Source organism: Lissotriton helveticus, chromosome 3_1 (genome assembly GCF_964261635.1).
Source record: "Lissotriton helveticus chromosome 3_1, aLisHel1.1, whole genome shotgun sequence".
NCBI classification, from domain to species: domain Eukaryota; kingdom Metazoa; phylum Chordata; class Amphibia; order Caudata; family Salamandridae; genus Lissotriton; species Lissotriton helveticus.
Window position 1 is genome coordinate 93,328,064 of NC_136061.1, and position 8,100 is coordinate 93,336,163.

Consider the following 8,100-nt stretch of genomic DNA (forward strand, 5'->3'; position numbering starts at 1 on the left):
TACAAACCTCGCTCGAAGTAATATGTGTAAAGTACTAATACAGGAGTCAGAACGGCATAACTAACCTTATTTGAGTCGGTTACAACATTTTAGTTTCAGCTAACACAACAGTCAATGAGTTTTTGGCCACAGTATGCCCACTGTCCAGGCTCTGTCCCTCAATCCATATTGGCATCGCGGTTAAATATGCTGCTTGTAAGAACAGTTTTAGAACTGCTCCCTTTCTTAGGCAGAAGGGATTTTTTTTTTTTAAACAGTCGCGCAAATCAAGCATGGGTTATTTTACAAACCGTAAATTGAGTTGTGTTGTATTTGTAGTGGTCTAGTTATTCACCCGGCTGGGTGAAGACCCGGAAGCACACACACACACAGTGTATCACTATCTGGCCAGGCGTGGCCAGAGAGCATAGATAAAGGGGCCGGGGTCGCCTGTGACTTCCGGCTCAGACGAGCAACCCAGAGTGGCTGTCCTCTCATTTAACTTAAATGCTATAGTCCTTCATTATTGTGCATGCGGGGTATCCTGCCCAAGAACTCTACACTGGCGACGAGGGTGGGATTACAAAGTTATTCCCACAACGAAAGAGAAACACCTACCGTGCAGTCCGAGGCGGCACCAGCAAGCGCGAAGCCCAGCAGCAGGAGGACTCGAGGGAGAAGAGCGACGACATCGGGAGGCCCAGCGGTGAACAGAGCGCGACGCAGCCAGCGCTTACGAGTGCCCCAGTCTAAAAGAAAAAAAAAACCTGCGCCCACCACCCGGGAGCGTCACAGCGTTGCCCGGGAGTCCCGGTTCCTTCGACAATAGCGCACGCACGCGCAGGAGCAAAAGGAGGCACAGCCAAAGCCCGATCAACCGTGAAGGAGAGCACGCGAGGTCGTAAAACAGCTGATAGGAGACGGAGCAGCTCTCCCAAAGGCAGCGAGCACCGCGTGAGCAATTAGACACACAGCAACAGGGTTGGCCCCACCCAGAGAGGCCCAAATCAACAAGCATTAGCAAATGCAACGCCAGGTTGGCACAAAGAGCAATAAAGAGACAACAAACATTGGCAAAAGCAGCACAACTGTGGCACAAAATCACACAGTGGCAAGGGCAGATCTTCCCAGGTCAAAGTAAAACCAACAAGCACTGGCAAAAACAACACAGCCCCGCACTAAATACGTAGAGAGACAGGTACTGGAGACTGGAAACGCCACGTGCATGTGGTGAAACGCATGTGCTACTACCAAAGAAGAGTGCACCACGTCAAACCCTGCGGGACAGCCAGCTCAACAGCCAGTGGCTCCACCTGCGCCACCGCATCCAGTACACTCCCAAATTACCGCACTTCCTCCGTTCAGCGAACTAATTGACCCAGCCACCACGTCGCCAAGATGGAAGGTGTGGGTTGGCCGCCACGATAATTACTTCGTGGCAACGAGGGAGACAGACGGAGCCGTCAAATGATCACTGCTTTTACATTTCACTGGAGACGAAATATACAAACTATTTGCGCATCTCCCGAACACTCGCGCGCCCACAGACTATGATGCTGCGGTCAGAGCCTTAAACGCCCATTTTGACCCCAACTTAACCCTCACTATGAGCGTTTTAAACTCAGACAAGCCAGACAAAGAGAGGGAGCGTCAATGGACACTTATCATGCACGCCTCAGAGAACTAGCAAGCACATGCACTGAGGACGATCAGACCAAAGAGGTGACGGCACAACTTATCCAAGGCTGCCGCAACGAGACACTGCGGACACTCATACTTTGACAACCCCGCATCTCCTTAGAAGACATTTTGATCCTCGCTCACTCACACAAATGATCAGACATCCGAGCAACTGCAATGGAAACCGCGCTCAACCAACAAACTGAGCAAACAGCTAGCGTCAAGACGGTGCGAGCTGATGCCATTCGCACACCATCTCGTGGTGGGCGGGGAAGGTGGCCCACCAGGACAACGCGACGGACACAGTGTGGATACTGCGGGAGAGAAGAGCACGCTCCAGGTAGTTGACCGGCGAGGGGAAAGACGTGCTCCAAGTGTGAAATCCCCAACCACTTCGCGAGCGTGTGTCGAGGAGGTTCGCGAGGTAGAGGCAACCCAGGGAGGAGGACACCGACAGGAGCTGTAAAACATCTATCGCTAGAAGAACCCAAAACTTCACGATCAACAAGAACCTCCACTCGCCAAAACCAACGCCTGGAGGACTCCTCCACGGAAGACAACGAAGAATGCTACTTTGTATCGTTTGCAGGCGACCTCAAAAAGAGACGACGACCACAATCCAAGTGCAACATTGAGATTGATGGATCCCCAGTAACCGGCCTGATTGACACAGGAGCAACCGTTAACGTATGGGGCCGCAACACTACAAAAAGCTGAACCAGAGACCACCACTCACCCCGTCCAAAATCAGGATTCTAACGTACGGAAGCCAGAAACCACTTCCCTTGAAAGGAAAAATGACAGTCCAGGTGAAATCGGAGACCCAAGAAGTGACAACAACATTCCATGTTGTTGATAGAGAAGCAGATATATTAGTCGGGAGTCATACCGCCGAAGACCTCAATTTGATTGCATTTGCAAACGCAGTGAAACTCCTCCAAACCGACGACATTCTGGATTTGTTCCCACAGTTGTTTAAAGGATTAGGGAATATAAGGAGAACACCAGTCAAACTGCATATAGATAAGGCAGTACAACCTGTTGCGCTAAGACACTGACGAACCCCTTTCCATCTCCGGCCACTAGTAGAGCAAGAACTCCTGAAGCTAGAACAACAAGGAGTGATCGAAAAGGTAACAGGTCCAACTCCTTGGGTATCCCCCATGGTAATCGCTGAAAAACCAAAGCAGCCAGGGAAAATTCGAATCTGCAGCGATATGAGAATGCCCAATCAAGCAATAAAACGAGAGAGACACTCAACGCCAACGGTTGACAACATTCTGGCCGACCCCAATGGCTCACAATGGTTCTCTAAGTTAGACCTAAATGCTGGCTATCACCAGATGAAACTAGCAGAGGAAAGCAGGTACATTACTACATTTTCGACCCACCTTGGGCTTCGTCGGTACAACAGACTGAACTTTGGGATATCTTCAGCAGCGGAGATATTTCAGAACGCTGTGAGATTCTGTCAGGCCTCCAAGGCGTCCTTAACGTACGATATTCTCATTCACTCCAAAACTATTGAAGACCACCACCGACAACTCCGAGCCACTCTCCAGCGGCTGGCAGAACATGGCGTGACTCTTCACAAGGAAAAATGCCAATTCTTCTTTGGATAAGTGTTTAGCTCGGAGGGTGTCAAAGTAGACCCCAGCAAGTCCCAAGCGATTCAACTCGCTCCTGCTCCAACCAGTGCTTCTGAAGTAAGAAGTTTTCTAGGGATGGCAACATACTGCGGCGGACGATTTATCCCAAATCTGGCAACAATTGCAGAACCATTGCGAAATCTCACAAAGAAAGAAACCCCCTGGAAGTGGACCCCCGAGGAAGACAACGCTTTCAAACAAGTAAAATCAGCTCTATTAGATAGCACAACCATGGCATACTTTGACACCACTCGCCTCACAGAGTTGCTAGTAGATGCCAGCCCGGTAGGCCTAGGAGCTTTGCTCACCCAAGAGACTGAACCAGCGACTTGGGTCACGTTAGCTTTTGCAAGTAAAGCACTCACAGCAACAGAAGCCCGGTACTCACAAATAGAGCGAGAAGCACTGGCCATCAAATGGGCATGCAACCATTTTCATTTATACGTGAGCGGTCACCCATTCCGAGTAATAACAGACCACCAACCTCTTCTTCCTTTGTTCAAAGGAACGGCACCTCACCCACCTCCCAGGATCGAAAGGTGGCCCATCCAATTGCAACATTACCAGATGGAACTAATATATCGACCAGGCGCAAAGAACCCCACTGACTTCCTGTCTCGCCACCCAGCATTAACAACCGAAGTAGACGTTGATCAAGAGACAAGAACAGAAGAGTTCCGTCATCATGGTCTCCCAGTGGTCGGGTCCGCGAGCTCTCTCGATAGAAGAAGTAAAGACGCATATGGACAAAGACATGATCCTCAAGCGAGTAGCTGATGCTCTGAAGGACGGCTCCTGGGAAGGATTCCTTAAAAACATCCAAGGGTGGAGTGAGCCTGACAGGACCCACCTGGGAAAATTTTGGAAAGTTTGAAACTAACTCAGTTCCGCGGAGAACGGAATCATATTAAGGGGTTCACACATTGTCATACCGCAAAGCCTGCAAGAACGAGCGACGATCCTCGCACATGAGGGTCATCAAGGCATCAGGAGGATGAAGTCAAGGATGAGGGAAAAGGTGTGGTTCCCAGGTTTAGAAGATCGCGTAGACACCCTCGTACGTAACTGCAGAGCTTGTCAACTCACATGCAACGCCGAAGCTCCAGCACCTGTGATCACCGAAGATCCGGCCCCATCGCCATGGTCGTGGGTGAGCCTTGATTTCGGAAGTTTCCCTGACGGGGTAGTCACAGCTGTTCTCATCGACAGTTACACCAAGTATCCAATCATCAGAATTCTGCCGTCTACAGCGTTTGCCAATCTGCAACCCATCTTGGAAAAGTCGTTTGCCCTATTTGGCCTGCCACACGTCATCAAGACCGACAATGGGCCCCCGTTCCAAGGCAGTGAGTTCAAAGACTTCTTGACACGAATAGGCATCAAGCATCACCGAATCACCCCTCAGTGGCCACAAGCCAATGGTGAAGTTGAACGGTTCATGCGGACCACCAACAACAAAATATTACACATAGCAATAGCCGAAAACACAGATCCGGAAGGTGCTCTACAACAGTTCCTGAGAGAATACCGCAGCACGCTTCACTGTACAACACAACGGTCTCCATGGTCACTCATGCTAACAGGACCTCGATGAGACATGCTACCCATGGCCGACAACTGGAGGCAAGAGCCCTACGACCCAGTGGGTGCCCAAGCAAAGAGACAGAAAGACAACGACAAAGCAAGTCATCGACGAAGAGCGCGAGTCCGTGTAGTGATGCCTGGATGCTCCGTGTTGCTACAGAATCGGTAGAGCGGAGGGAAGTTCCAAACTCCCTATGAGCCCGGGTTGTGGACCGTACAGTCAACCAAGGGAACGGCAGTCACTGTAGAACGAGACAGCGAAACAATAACAAGGAACATTTCATGGTTCAAGAAAGTTTCGCCTCCAGTCAGACTACACCGAGTTGCAGATCAGTCAAGAACCGCCGAGGTGCAACCTGATGAGGCCGAAGGCAATCCTGATGAGACTACACCTCAAACTCCAGTAGGGTCTCCATCATCTGAAGTTTTTAGTCCCGGGGATATTGGTAACGACAGAGGACCAACAAGTCCCCAGCGAGAACAAGAGGGCCACCGGCATCCATACAATCTCAGGCCGAATCCCCGGCATAGCATAAGACTAGCGGACTTTGTATGTTAAAATAGGTTTATGTTTTGTTTCATAATCTAACTTGGGATGGGATGTAGCGGTCTAGTTATTCACCCGGCTGGGTGAAGACCCGGAAGCACACACACACACACACAGTGTATCACAATCGGGCCAGGCGTGGCCAGAGAGCATAAATAAAGGGGCCGGGGTCGCTCGTGACTTCCGGCTCAGACGAGCAACCCAGAGTGTCTGTCCTCTCATTTAACTTAAATGCTATAGCCCTTCATTATTGTGCATGCTGCCCAAGAACTCTACAGTATTCAATATTAAACACCAGTACACAATACCAATTAATAACAACTCACTTACTACCAACTTTGAAAGAAAGCAAAAAGCTCTAAATAATGGGATATATGGGGAGTCCTCGAATATTACTGAAAACAAAGCAAGAGTACATACACCGCACAAGTCAACGTTTATAGGTAAGCTGTTGCAGTGCACTCAATGTCATATTAGGAAGTACAAGTAACGTCATCATCGACACGGTGTCCTTACAAATGCAGCACTGCCACTCTGACACGTTCTTCCACGAAGATGTGCACATAGTACGCAAAAAACCAGAAGTGTAAGATAAAATAAAACATCCAGAAAGGGGTGTTCGTTCCTAAAGATCTGTCGCAGCCACCTAGTCTTTGAGACATTGTATCCACGGTTCAGATTTCAAAACACAGCATGTACGAAAAGTAATCCGAAATGCTGCGCAAGTATGCATTTGGAGTTTGAGCGGGGGATGCTGCGGGGAAAATTGAAACCCATCAGTACTGAAACTACAGGATTCTCTCACTGTAAACATTAAACTTTAACCCTGTGTTAACAAGTACAGTTAGACTACAGCCCATAAATTGCCCCTGGCAGCTCTACAGCAGAGTCTGTGCGTCTCCCCACTAACATCCGCAGCATGGCCTGCTGCTATCAGTTTGTAATCAAAACAGGAAGTTAGCAGTCTAGTTGTTTAATGATGTTGCGAACTGCACGTGGACTTGCGAGCAGGACACAGGGTGAATGCCGGTGCCTGTACACATACCCACCCCTTTCTCCCCGTCCCACACGGACACCTACCAGCGTAGCAGAACAGCCCGGGCTGTCCGTCTAGTAGAGAGTTAAATGTAGCCGTCTAGTCCACACTGTGTCGTTCTGTATCCGTCGCTCGTCTGCGGGTGACGTCATCAAACCGCGCACTACGGAAGGCGCGCGCAGGCGGACCGTCATATGGACACCGGCGGTTGTTGTTGCTAACTGTAAAGAGCGTAGTCGTGCTGTACGAGATAACAGCACTAACGTGGCACGGGTACGTCGTGCACCGGACTGTGCCTTCCCAAACCGGTGCGCTTTACTGTCGATAAGTTCATCTGACTGTCGGTGAAAGTATTAAACAGACAAGAAAGGTATGGCACAGTAGGGTCAGCTCACTGCGCATGCGTACCGCAGGCGCCGCCATGCTGTACGGATAATTCCGCGTCTGCGTACAGAACGCAGGAGATGCTGCCACGTCTGATTGAGTAGGAAACCCAACCTACAACAGACGAAATGTTATAAACTGACATAACAGCACCTATCGGCTAGCAAAGGAAATGCCTGTTTCCCTTCAAATGTTTCGTAGGGTTTGCCGTTATACCTTTTAGTTTTACGGTTTTCCTTGTTTACTGCCTCCTCCTCTACCCTACATGGTAAATAGCTGTCGTGGTGGTCATGAACGGACAAGGGGGTGGAACATACAATTGCATTGCGATTGGTTGAGGGAAAGCTGTATGAAAGCGTCACAGCTCAGGAATGGGTTTTTTTCTCACATGCTCACAAAATAGCTGTCGTTTCCCTGGTACTCTCATAACACGCTGGGTGACGCAAAGTGCTATTTGTACCGTCAGCTCTTCGGGGCGGGCATGGGCCATGTGAGTGCATGAAGGTGACGCCCTATTTCCGAAGTGGGTTTGTGGCTCTTGCAGCTCTCACTCTTTTACAGAGCATGCTGCATAGAAGCCGTTGTCTGCAAGAAAACACCCCCTGTAGCATACATTCCAATAGACCCGATTTGTGCAACAAAAACATTTATTTTTATTTATTTATTTAATGCGATTTTCTATAGCGCGAACATTACCCGAAGGTGTCAGAGCGCTTTACAAAAGAACCGGTTGCGATGCATAAGGACGTAGGATTACATGAGTTACATAAAATATACAAACAGGACAAAAAATTGTAAAAATGTACAAGTTGTAAAGTCAAAAACAACAGATGGACAGAATGCAGATTGTAAAGTCACACAGGGAAAAGATACAAATAGAAAAAATTGCAAATGTACAAGTTGTAAAGTCACTCAAAGAAGAGATACAAATGGATAAACTCTAAGAATCACATAGGAATGGTAGTGATTACAAAGGTCTACTACATATACTAGTGGTTAGAGTTATCTCTATATACATATATATACAAATAGTAGATTTTCTCAGGATTCCATTTTACCAGTGATTCGGCTTGGACAAGTATATATCACATATTTACAGAGTGAAAATAAAATTAAAATAAATAAATAAAAAGGGGGAGAGAGCGGTATGTGGGGGAGAAGAGTTGGAGGCTGAGATTGGTGAGAGGAGAGAGGGGGACCTGAGGGGGAGAAAGAGATAAGGCAGTCCAGCGTAAGAGAAA

At 48.6% G+C, this 8,100-nt stretch overlaps 1 protein-coding gene across 1 annotated transcript in view; it reads right to left on the bottom strand.

The window, feature by feature from the left end:
- The window catches only part of METTL16 (methyltransferase 16, RNA N6-adenosine), a 513,950-nt gene extending 507,322 nt beyond the window's left edge, over positions 1–6,628 (bottom strand). Inside the window, exon 1 of the mRNA XM_078679306.1 lies at positions 6,520–6,628. The gene's annotated coding sequence lies outside the window, so the exon portion shown is untranslated. The remainder of the gene's footprint in view (positions 1–6,519) is intronic.
- Positions 6,629–8,100: the final 1,472 nt, after the last annotated feature.